General features: G+C 35.1%; 1 long non-coding RNA gene across 1 annotated transcript; it reads left to right on the top strand.

The window, feature by feature from the left end:
- The first annotated feature begins 9783 nt into the window (after positions 1-9783).
- LOC114370381 lies at positions 9784-12056 on the top strand. Its single transcript, XR_003657822.1, has 3 exons — positions 9784-9880; positions 11429-11481; positions 11608-12056. It is a non-coding gene; the product is annotated as an uncharacterized LOC114370381 (long non-coding RNA).
- Positions 12057-13826: the final 1770 nt, after the last annotated feature.

Below are 13826 nucleotides of genomic sequence, written 5' to 3'. Positions count from 1 at the left end.
CTAGACTGTTGTGTTTGGTTTGCCACTACTCTGATCCCACTTGTAGCTATTGTTATTGACCGTATTTTTTAGGTATGTATTTCTTTGACTCACACCAATGATAATTACATGGTTCTTTATATATGAATTTTGTATTATATAAGTAGTTTTGTGCATTGTGAGTGAACCTTAGTTTCCCGTTTGAGATTCTATACAACGATTAATATGGAAAGTTTGCATTAATCGATGTATTGAATCTTGAATTGTCTGTTTGGACAGTTTGGGAAGACTCATTTTTTATAGTAGATTAATATGTATAGGTTAATTGCCTTTTGTTAAATTTGTCAACATTTCGGTATAGTTTATTTCACTTTTTTCTCTAAGTGCATAGTTGAATATGGTGGATGATGACATGCCACCGCTTTCATCTCGTGTACTTGGGGACTCAGGCGAAATGCTGCCAAAATTTCGAAAAATTTAAAAAAGACAATTAACTTGTATTATTGAATCTACTATAAAAAAAAGTCTTCCTGAATGGGATAGGGTCACACCTTTAATGAAAAAAGTGAGGTTTACATGCATGTTAGATAACTTGATAAAGTCTTACAGCAAAGGGAAAACATGGATCGAAATTGGATGAAAGCATCACGCATTAGTGATGAGTATGGGAATGGGGTTGAACAATTCCTCCAATTTTCTAAATTGAATGCACCATGTTTGTGTGGAAAATTTTTTTGTCCATGTGTGAAATGTGGAAATGGGAGACACCAGTTGATAAATGACATAAGATCACATCTAATATGTCACGAGATCATTCCGAATTACACAAAATGGATATGACATGGGGAATTGCCAGATAAGCCATCAGTCTCTCACACTGAGTCAGTCAATGTAGACATGGGATATCGTATAGAAGACATGATTCATGACCTAGGACAGGACGGATTTCAGCAAGCATATGCACCTTTCTATGAGAAAACAAAGAAGCCTTTGTATTCTGGGTGCACAACTTTCACAAGGTTGTCAGCGATGTTAGCTTTGGTCAACTTGAAGGTACGATTTGGCTGAAGTGACAAGAGCTTTACTGAATTGCTTGTGTTATTAAAAAAATTGCTTCCTCAAGTAACACATTGCCGAAGAATCAATATAAGGCGAAGAAGATATTATGTCCAATGGGAATGGAGTACTTGAAAATCCATGCATGTCCAAATGATTGCATATTGTATAGAAGTTAGTTTGCAGAAATACGCAATTGCCCAACATGTGGTGTATCTCGCTACAAGGTCAATAATGACGAATGTAGTGATGATGCAACCACAAACAATAGTCTTCCAACAAAGGTTTGTTGGTATCTTCCAATAATACCAAGGTTTAAGCGATTTTTTGCTAATGGACATGATGCAAAACAATTGATGTGGCATGTAGAAGGTAGAAAAAGTGATGGATTGCTCTGACACCCGGCTGATAGTCCGCAATGGAAGACATTATTTTGGGAATGAGCCAAGAAATCTAAGGCTTCGTCTTGCTTCGGATGGAATGGATCCATTTAGTAACTTAAGTACCAATCACAGTTCATAGTCTATTTTGCTAATGATTTACAACTTCCCTCCTTGATTGTGCATGAAGCAAAAGTACATAATGCTTTGCATGATGATAGTGGCTCCAAGACAGCCAGGGAATGATATTGAGGTCTATTTGACTTCGTTGATCGAAGACTTGACAAAATTGTGGGAAGATGGGGTAGATGTGTGGCATGGGAATCTGCAGCAGACCTTTAGGTTGCGTGCAATGGTTTTTTGCACCATTAATGACTATCCAACATATTGAAATTTAAGTGGTTATAGTGTCAAAGGCCATCATACATGTCCTATATGTGAGAAAAATATGAGCTTCTTCCAACTAAAACATGGAAAGAAGATAGTATACACAAGGCACCGAAGATTTCTCAAAAATTATCATCCATATCGACAATTGAAGAAAGCTTTTAATGGATCTCAGGAAAATGAAACTATGCCTAAACCATTACATGGCAAAGAAGTTTATGATTGTGTGAAGGACATCATAACTATCTTTGGGAAGACATAAAAAAAACTGCAACTAAGACAAACATATGGAAGAAAAGGTCCATATTCTTTGATCATCCATACTGGTCTGATCTTGATGTTAGACGTTGTATAAACGTGATGCACATGGAGAAAAATGTTTGTGATAGTTTAATTTGCACCCTTCTTAACATTAAAGGCAAGACAAAGGATGGTTTGAAGTGTCGTCAAGACTTGGTTGAGATGGGTATACCAGAGCAGTTGCATCCAATATCACAAGGTCCGCGAACGTATCTACCCCCGGCATGTCACACAATGTCAACAAAATGAGAAAATGAGTTTTTGTCATTGCCTGCGTAATTTCAAAGTCCCACAAGGATATCTTCAAATATCATGAGCATTGTATCCATCAATGATCTAAAATTGGTTGGCTTGAAATCTCATGATTGTCATTTATTAATGCAACAACTATTGCCTGTAGCGATTCGGGAAATCTTGCCTGACAAAGTTCGGGTTGTCATAACTTGTCTATGCTTTGTTTTTAATGTTATATGTAGCAAAGTCATTGACCCTAGAAGATTGGATGAATTGGAGAACGAGGCTGCCCTTGTCCTTTGTCAAATGGAGATGTATTTTCCTCCATCATTTTTTGACATAATGGTTCACTTAATTGTTCATCTAGTGAGGGAGATCCAGTTGTGTGGTCCTGTTTTTTTACGGTGGATGTATCCAGTTAAGCGATACATGAAGGTATTAAAGGGGTATACCGAGAATCAACACCGATCAGAAGCTTCGATTGTTGAAAGGTATGTTGCTGAAGAATGTATCAAGTTTTGTTGCCACTACATTAAAGGTGGTAAATCTGTCGGGCTTCCTAAAATTCGTCATGGTCGAACACCAGGGGGTAAGGGTACACGAGGATACAATGTTGTCACAATGACTTGGCACGAGGTCTCACAAGCGCATCTATATATATTAAACAATACAACAGAGGTCATTCCATACATAGATGCTCACAAAAAAAAACCCACAGCAATGAACCCAAAAATGAACATGATGAGGGTTTTGCAAGAGCACAATAGAACTTTCATTAACTGGTTTAGAGAAACAACATTTGTTGATGATAGTGCTTCCAAAACATTAAGATTGTTAGCTGTTGGGCTAAATCTGAATGTACCAACTTGGAAAGGGTATGATATCAACAATTATTCCTTCTACACCAAGTCCCAAGATGACAAAAGCTCGATGCAAAATAGTGGTGTGACTATTGATGCCGATTCTGATCACTTTTGTAGTGCATCAGACAACAATCCAATTTGAGCATCCATGCCTTACTTTGGAGTGATTCAACAAATTTGGGAGCTTGATTATAGTGAATTTAGAGTGCCTGTGTTTAAGTGTAAGTGGGTCAATCGCAATACCGATGTCTGTCATGATGAATTGGGATTTACCTTAGTAGACCTAAATAAGGTGCCTTACATGGACGAACCTTTCATTATGGCCCAACAAGTAAGACATGTGTTTTACGTCCAAGATCCTTGCGATTCAAGATATTTAGTGGTTCTATGAGGAAGACCAAGTGGTTTAAATGATGCACATAATGGTTCCACGCTTGACATTTGTGAGATACCATCTTTTTCGACAAGAATGTCTTCTATAATTGAGTCACACTACGTTGATGATGTACACGCAAATCGTAATGATCATGATGAAGGACTATGGGAGAACATTGTGACGTAACTGAATCCTATGAAAGTAATGTAAAAAGCTTATTCCTTTTTTTTTTTGTAATTTATTAATGTTCATATTTCCATTGACCTAAGTGTATGGTATTTGTAAGTCCTTGTTGTTAACATATTTGTTTTATTTTCATAGGGTCATGGGAACACCACCACCTTCCCCTCCGCAGTCAGATGTTCAGTCAAAGGCTATGTCTAGGAATACTAGACAATCCACATGGCTAAGGAGGTTGACTTTAAGAACCTTGGATCAGCCCAGACCAACTGTAAACGTTGATGATGCAACTGACCGAGGATCGGGCCCACATAAAGAGAAATTTCACAGCTATGTAGGGGTCATAGCTAGAGAAAAAATTCCAATTATACATAACAATGGGATGACATTTTGGTAAGTGACGTTAACATTGAGTAGTATTTTGTTTATCTGGTAAAAAAAGTTGAAAGCTTTGAAATTATGCAAGTATTACAAAACAATTTGTTATGTAGGCGAAATTTGATATCCCATAAGTGCTGAATGCAAAGAAAAAAGGTCATGTCCATTGTGGCCACTAGATGGAGGCAATTTAAATCAGCCTTCACCACTAAATTTGTATATGCTAAGTCTGATGGGCAACATAAACATGATCCCTCGGTAAAATATGGCCTAGATCCATAAACTTGGGAGGAATTTGCCGTAAGCCGCAAAACCCCTAACTGGCAGGTTAGATGTTCATGTGTTTGATTTTTAGTGTGTATTTCTCATTGTAAAGGCAATTTAATTTGTTTTATTTGAATAATATATGCTACATGACAGGGAATCAGGAAGAAGATGTAGGAAATCCAAAAATACAATGACTGTTCCCATTTACTTTCTTGTGGGGGGTATGATTTGCTTGAAAAGAAGCTATTAGACAAGAAAATGAAAAAAAGACAACATGATGCAATGATGAATGAGAATACACCACAGATTGAGGACCCCCCATCTCCTATTGAAAGACATGCTAAGTGGAAGTTGGCACGCACAAAGTGATATGGGCAGATGACATCTCAGGTGACATATAAATATTTGATAAAATTGTGGGTTGTTATTCACTTTTTATTACAATTATTTTAATTTTGGATTAATTGTTTGTTTGTGTTTTACATATGATTACTATTACTTGTTATTTTATCAACAATTATACCTAACTTGATGATTGTTAATTTTGTGCTTCATGAAGGACTCGTTGGAAGAACAGACGACACAGGGTACGTTTGTCCCCCATGGTCGTGACGACATACTTAACACTACCATTGGGCGACCGGATCATGGAGGTCGTGTTTATGCAGTGGGTTCTGGGGTCACAATAAGTCAATACTACAGCAGGACATCACATGCCTCCAATAGCTCATCCACATCCATCACCCAACAATAGTTGGCTAAAATCATAGGAAGCCTAAAGGAAGAGTGGAGGAATGAGATTAAGGAAGAAGTTAGGAATGAGATTGGAGAAGAAAATAAATGAAGTCTAGAGATATTGAAACAGGAGTTGAAGGAGGCCATCATAATTGAGATGTCCCAAAGGGGATCGCAGTTCTCAGCACCTATTGAGGCAAATATACATGTGTTAGGTGCACGCGTGAGTACAAAGGGGAGCAATGCTGAAACTATTGTGAACCCATCCGGGGAAGAACATGTTGCTCATGTGATACCGACTATGGGGTTGTATGTCCAACGTGAACATTCTACACAGTTGGTGACCTTGGAAAAAATATATGAGGGAGGCTCTACCATACACAACGTGTTGTATGCAGATGATGTCGTAAAGGTTAGTGTTGAAAAAGTTATTGACGGTGAAGCTGAAGTCCCGTTGCCGACATCCAAAATTCAGTATGTCAGGCAGGCCCTTGACATATTCATTGCATGGCCAACACCTCTTGTAAAACTGGTATCAGATGGGGTATTTTAGTTTTGTTGTATTCCAAATTAATACATTCATGCATATATATAAATTACTTATTAACATTAGTTTAATTATTCCTTTTTTTCATCATATAGGATTCAACCATTACTCCAAATAAAGTGACTCAAGCTGTTCAACGGGTGAATGATGCTGCTGTAGATCACCCCTTGCGCGAGTTGAATAAGAGCCTGGTTGACATTTATGAGAAGCATGTTCAGTTGGTGTGGGATGTTAGTAGATTTGGGATTCCAAATGTAGATGCATCCTTGTTCTTAACATATGCTGATGTGAACAAAATAATATCAGGCGACAAATGTTTGAACATAGCTATACTACAGTTGTGGATCATGTAAGTAAAATTCATGCCATTGACTATTAAATCCATATTGGTGCTCTATATACATGATGTTAACTTATTTTTTAAAATGTGCAAAATAGGTATATGGATGAGTGGAGTTATAGCTTGGGTCATGGTTTGGTGTATAGATTCCTTGAGCCTCAGTCAATGCACAATGCAAAGGATAAATGAGGGCAATGTCAAGATTACATCGAAAAATGGCTTAAGGAATCGCACTGAGAGGTGTACCTAGGAGTTTATCTAAATCAACAAGTAAAATATATTTATGGTATCCATGTAAAGAATGTTTGTGTTATTCATACATAATTGTTGTGTCAATTGCAGGGCCCATTGACAGTTGGTTGGTTTGTGTCCTACAAACAATGTTGTTGTGTGGTTTTGTTCATTGCGTAAAAAGTCTGATGTTCGTATAAAAGTTGCAATTAACAAGTTAAGTAATATATTTTAAATAGTTCAATGTATTTTAAACATGGATACATAAATAGTGCTGCCCACATTTATATGATATTAATCTTTCAATGCAGTGCATTTAGGACATTAAAAATGACTTGTGACGAGAAAATTGATCAAACTACACCCCAGTGGATTAAAGTGAAGGTTAGTCATACAATTAAACAATGTTTGCAAATGATAATGTTATTAAACATCTAAATTGTAACATTGAATTATTTTTCCCATTCAATGTAGAGTCACGTTCAAAGCGGAGGCTATGAGTGTGACTATAATGTCATGCATTGGATGTGGAACATAATCAACAGGGAGTTGAAGAATGATTGGACCATGGTAAATTTTCGATTGCCAAAAGATTGACAGGAAATCTTGATGTTTTATTCCTTTTTTAAATGAAAATCTCTAATTACTTAGTGGTTTGGTGATGGCACGCCACTAGACATCGAGACCATGACAACATTACAGAAAAAATGGGTAGCATATTTTTTAAGACTTAGAAGCATCCAATGTAGAAAGCTTTAGATGAGATGTGAACAACAACTTTGGTGTTTTCATGTATTTGTTTAAGTGTTATAAACAACGTTGCTGCTGTAATGACTATTATGTGCGAATAAAAATAGATATTTGTTCATTTCATTTTGGTATGCACCAAAACATTGAGACAATGCATTGTATTTGCAATTGGTTTTTGCGTGGGTAGGATATGTATTTTTTGTGCAACCATGCTGCCCATTTTTGCAGGTGTTTGGAAAGGTTCGGATTTTAGAACTACTAATGATACTAAAAATTTTTGTGTCTACATTATGAGGTATGGAGTCATCATGGGCAAGTGTATTCTTGTAAAGTGAATCAGATACTAAAAAGGTACCTTATAATCATTTTTGCTTGTGTATCGACTTTGTCATAATTAGAGCCTAAATGTGTTTCTTCATTGGTACTCGAGTCTGCAATGAAATGGGAGGCACTAGTTACATTAGGTGATGTGGAGCATGAGCCAACAATTTCGGACAAGCCTTTCATAACTACAGATCTCGTAGTCACCGGTATTAATGCAACTAATGGTGACCCAATGGCCATTGCTTTATTGATTGTTCATATTCTGTAATGGAACAAAATTGGTGGACAGGTGATTACAATACAAAATTTCTTTATGTTTGAGTACTAATTAATGAAGCTTGTATCAGTTTCATGTGGTTTTGTTTTGTTTGAAATGTTTACATCTGACCATGTTTTATGGTTCACATATTTGGGGATGATTAATGGTTATACTAGGGTCCCCTTATTTCTTAAGCATCTTTGCTTATAAATGCTTATATCTTGACAAGCTTTCTTTGTATTCTATCTCATAATATGTTTTTTCTGTAGTTAGGTCCTTTTGGGCTGCCTTGAGCTTTATCTTTCTTTTTGCTGATCCAACTCCTGAACTCCCAACTCCAAGCTTTGAGTATCACACTGCTTTCGATGGTGTTGCATTGGGAATTGTAAGCTACTTCTACCCTTTAACATCATCTATGCTTGTTTCATTTTTATTTTCTTTCATTATGAATAAATATACACAAGATTAAGTAATTTCTTAATGACATAAGGTTAGGCATCTTGAGTGAAAACATGATTTTGGAATATAACACTCAATTAAAGTCATAGACCTATAGATGTTGTTGGCTGTTTTAGTTTTGTAATTGACCAGTCATAGACAATCTAATACTGGCAGCACTAGATCAGAATTTAAAATTCGAGTGATATTGGGGCTATATCTGATCGGGCTTGAATGTTGACTTCACTGAGTTGGATTTGTATTCACTTTAACTAGCTTAAAACTAACATTCTTTCCCTTGTTGCATATAGTAGTAATGTTAGGTGAATATGCTTTATATAAATTTATGAGTGTTGTAGATTAGAGTCAACTGCAGTTTGATGTACTAAGGGATAAATGTCAAGGTAATAGAATTATGAGTTCAATTGCTGGGTAAACCTACCTCAAGTTGATCAGGTTTTGAACCATGATCCTATTGCGCATAAGACTTGACTAGTTTATTCAAGGAGAAGGAAAGACTGTTAGGTAGTTCTCAACTTGGAAACTTATGCTAATATTTAATGTAAACGTTTGTTTTGTCCTTTTGGTAACTCAAGAAAAAATATGGAATCATTCATTTCAACATGTCTGCTACTGCTAATATATTTATTTATATGATATTAACTGCACATTTTCATGGTTAATGTGCTTCAAGGTCTGTGTAGGAATGATTTTGTATTTCACTGTAAAAAATGTCAAAATTGAGGGACTTGTAACTTCTATGCCGAAATTCGATTCAAGGTGATTTTGTATTTCCTCTTCTTTTTATGTATTTAGTTAATAGGAAGACTGAACAAGTGCCTCAATTTTGTATGTGTAGGAATATATGGTGCTTGCTTATTTGACATGCCAAACACACTTAATGTTTTTGGTCCATTACATGATTTCTTGGCTGTAAGAAGTATGTGCTTCTTTAGAATAATGTTTGTATCATTATGTAGTGCATTGACCTTTCACATTTTGCATTCATGTTTCAGGATCATATGTGGGAAATGTTTGAATGGACAATGTAAAGGTACAATCATATTTTGAGATATTAGTTAGGGTGACATGAAACGTGAGCTTTGAGCAATGATCCAACATTGATTCCTTTCACTCTCAATTTCCTTTTTTTCTTTTTTCTTTTTTTTGTGAACTATCTTTATGGGTTGTTTAGAAGCACAGCAGGACAAACAAAATTCTGAAAAAGAGTAAAAAACTAGGGAGATAATAACAAATCATCGAGTGATTTACGCAAAGCAGAATTTCTCGATGATGTTGGTCATAAACTTTCTTAGTGCCATATTGAAAAGACTTCTGCTATTTTAAATCCTGTTTCAAGTCGCAAATCACATATGTTTTTCTGTGTTTTCATATTGCAGGTTGTCCTGGATGCATATGTAATGTCACAAATGAATCAAACTACAGGTCTATGATGCTTTACCTTGTTCTGAGTTGTCAAAAAGTTAGATGCAAAGGTCAAAAAGTTTCCTTCAGTTCTTTGAATGTGAAAAGGGAAAATACATTGTGTGAATATAAACATTTTTACCAAACTAATTAGTTTAGATCAGATTTTAATCAATTTCGTGATGATTTTCTAGTGCTTGCTTATTAATGTACTTTTATTCATCTTACTATTTTCAGAAATGGCATATACTTTTCATTTCTGTTGTTGATTTCCCATATTAGCTATTGAAGTATGATTTGAATATGTAAATATTACGTCATTCTTGATGTCTTTCAGAGTTTTAGTTGATCTTGCAATTCCATGTGATAGACTGGGCCCTCCAGTATTTCAAGGCATCACTGTTGGTTTTCATCCAAGATCATGGGAACTTGTGAGCAAACTCTACCACTTCCACTTATATGTATTTGTTTGCTTGAAGGATATATGCATATTGCATAACTCCTAGAACTAAATTAGAGGGAACCCCCATTTTAGTCCTCACTAGAATATTGGAAAATCAATTTGCTCCACAATATATAGGGACATCAAAGTGGTGTTCAAATGGTAAGTTTTGGTCATTGAGGTAGGGTGACCGTGATTGAATTGGTACCAGTTAGAGACAAGATTGAAAATATTGCAAGAACTTGATTTTTCTGATCGGTCCCAATGTGGAACCAAATCCAAAGAACATACAATATGACACAAGAATGTCGAGTAATTCCAGTCTCAGCTTGGCCTCACTTCCCAACTGTACAATACTCCCTCAACCTTCTGTCCCACCTAACTAAAAAACTTCTGTTAGTCGATTATTTACAGTGAAGCTGACCCATTAAGGTTGTGATCCTCTTCAGCTGCCTGTGCCTTCTCACATAGACCTTCCTTGTAGGAGGCCTATTCCTATTATAGCGTTTGGTAGTCAAGTTCGAACAGAACAGAACAAAACTTATAGGTTGTAGTATACTTGTATTTTTAAAATATAACAAGACAGAACATTGAAATTAAAAAGTGAGACAATTTGGTTCTATTAAAAAGGGTAGAACCAGGAAGAATTGAACAAACCCATTTTGTTGTTCATCTTTTATCATCAAGTGTTCTTTGTCTCTCTTTCTTGGTCACACCCCAATTCCTCTTTATCACATTCTGGCATGCCACCCCCCTTTTACCATCACATTTTCTCATTTCCCATTAATTGTCTTTTGAATTAATAATTTGTTTCTCATTCTCCTATATGTTGTCATCTCCATTTTCTATTGTAGTTTTCTGATTTGTTTTCATGTTTCACATTTTCCTATGTATTGCTTCTAATATTATTTTAATAACTAACAATATTTTGTGACATGTTGGTTGATTAATAACATGACATTTTCATAATACTTTATATATTATTTTTATGAATTCACAAGTTTTATTTGTCAATTTTTTTTCCATTAAATGTTTAATAATTTTTGAATGAACTAAAAAATATTAATAATTTTTTCAATTATATAATAATTATCATAGAATGATGTATGACAAAAGATCCCATTTACAACCAAAAGACTGGTATGTGTGTAATTGAAGTTCATATTCTGTTTTCTTTAATAAGTGTCAAAGGCAAAATAGAACACATGGTCTTGTTCAATTTTGAAGTTACCAAACACATTATGCAGGACATTATTGTCTTTTGTTCTATTATGTTATGTTTTATGCTGTTTGCCAATAGCCAGTCAAACACAACTTGAATAATTTAAATTTAGTCCTAGTAAACAGTAGCTTTTAGACTTTATTTTTTTAAGAATAAGAACTTTTAGGGTGTTTTGATATTAAAAATCATCCAAGGACCAAATTAATGTAATACCAAAATGAAGTGTAGATTTATGGTACTAAATTTAGTATTATAATACTAAATTTACTATTAAATTGAATTATAATACTAAATTTACTTTTTATGAAATTGTAGGTTTATAATGGCATGACCCAAATTGGTTTTGAGAAACCCCACCATGATTTTAGGTCAGGGTTGTTGCTGTTGTTGCTTCTTTTAGTTAATCATTGGCATTTTATTTTCTGTTGCCAGTTGTTTCACTTACCCAAGCTTTCCTTCAATTATTACAAATATGTTATGCTTGTTCTTTACAGCTTTCATATAGGGCAAACTCAGGTAGTTTTGTTTATGACTGCAGTTGCTTCACTTTCTTCCCTAGTTCAAAAGCCTAGTTTAAAGGTACATTTAGTCTCTGGGGAACTGTTTTTGGCTTTCCTTAAGGTACTGGGGGCATGACCATTGTTGAATGCTGCTAATTAGGTACTTCCAGATAAGGGCCTTGAAGTTGGATTGTCGGGGTCTGCTGCCAAAGGGAAGCCTCCTATAATGTTGTCACCCTCAATGTTGATTGTTGATTAGAGATGTATGGTCCCACTTATTTTAGGATCATCAATGTTCTTTTCTTTGTTAAAGTTTAATGTTTCAACTCTTTTCCAGGTGAGGTGGTCCGTAATACCCCATATGAAGTTAATATCACAATCCCTGTTGAGGGTTATGAGCCAATTGAATTTGTGCTTACAAAAACATGTGTTAATGATACTAACTCACCTAGAAGATTTAGAATCTACTATTATTCCTATTAGCTATTATTCCTCTTCTTTTTACCTTTTTACTATTATAAGTTTGTGTAGGAATGATTTTTTATTTCACTGCAAAAAATGCCAAAATTGAGGCACTTGTAACTTCTATGGATGCTGTTTGGTTTGTTAAAGATCAACACTAGAAGCTTCATATGATACCTAAGTAGAAACAAGTTGAGTGGTTTTTATATATGTCCATGTGGGCTTTATTCATTGATTTGATAACTAAGCAGAAACATTCCTTTCAATGCATTTTAATGGTGTTATCAGGTGTTTGAGAAGCTTAGACCAACCTTATTTGATTTTATAAAGAGAAATAAATACTGCCCATTCCCTGTGGATGTTATTCGGTAATTTGGAAGTCAGCTTTTGGAATCTATAACATGTCTGTCGATTATTCTTGGCCTTAGTTTATTTCGCATGTTCCATTCTTATAAGTCTCTTGGTTACAAATGAAACCATGGCTTTTTCCTTGGCCTGCTTTCTTTGTCCAGGGATGCAGTGAATGTTGGTTGTGTCTGCTTACTGTAACTTGTTTCTTGTTCTTTATCATATTCAAATATGCATGAACTATGCTTAATCCTTATTAATCCTAAGGCAATAGAAAATATACTTGTTGTTCCTCTGAATATGTAAAGCTCACTAGCTATAAGGTATATTCTATTTTTGGATCCCCACATAATAATGTTTGTAGACTCAATTATAATATATTTAAGGGAAATGATTGGATTGGTATAGAGAGTTTCCTCAGATGAAACACAATTCATCAAGTGCTTGCCCAAGTCTAGTGCTATTAAGCTGATTGATTTTGGTAGTACTACATATGATAATTAGAATCATAGCTCCATTGTGTCTACAAGGCATTATAGAGCCCTGACATTATTCTAGGTAATTAAGTATAGTTTTGGCTGCCAAGAATGTTTACTTGTTTTTCTATTGCCATGTGTAATTGTGTAACATAGAAAATATATGGTGCTTGGGAACGAAAAGTTATGGATGATGACTAGGAGAAGTATTTCAACTGGCAAAAAATGTTATCAATAGCTTTTAGCACTTCTCTGCACAAACTTTTCAGGACTACATGTTTTATTTTAACTTTGTATTATCATGGACTTTTGCAATGTATTGGAATGTCTGAGTCGTAGCATATTTCTTTTTTATTTCATCATGTTGTGTACTTTATTGTTTATTATTTTTACATTATTTTGGTGGCCCTTTTGTTTCCCTTCTACTTTTATCATTTTCTACCTTTTTCTTTAAGGAGATTGCTCATTGTGATTCAGACATACTGTGTTGCAATGTATTGGCATGTGTGAGCACCTAAATTTTATCCTATGATACCTTCATACTGTGTTTGATTTGTTTTTGTCACAACTCAACTTTCAAAACACTTATTTTATACTGTGATGCATGCAAAATTAATTTACATTCTAAGACGGTGTTGGCGTAAGCACCGTCTTAGAAAGCTACCTTTCAAGGATGGTGCTTACGTAAGCATCGTATTAGAAAGCTAGTTTTCTAAGACGGTACTTACAAAAGCAACGTCTTTGAAAGCTAGCTTTCTAAGACGCTGGTTATGAAAGCAACGTCTTAGAAAACTGGCTTTCTAAGACAGTGCTTACGCCAACACCGTTTTAGCAAGCTAGCTTTCGAGGACGGTCATTATCTTTAGCACCGTCTTCGAAAGTTATCTTTCTAAGTCGGTGCTTACGTCAGCACTGTCTTAGAAGGTA

Source organism: Glycine soja, chromosome 10 (genome assembly GCF_004193775.1).
Source record: "Glycine soja cultivar W05 chromosome 10, ASM419377v2, whole genome shotgun sequence".
Classification (NCBI taxonomy): domain Eukaryota; kingdom Viridiplantae; phylum Streptophyta; class Magnoliopsida; order Fabales; family Fabaceae; genus Glycine; species Glycine soja.
The sequence above is the reverse complement of the archived record's forward strand: the minus strand, read 5'-3'. Positions and strand labels throughout refer to the sequence as shown.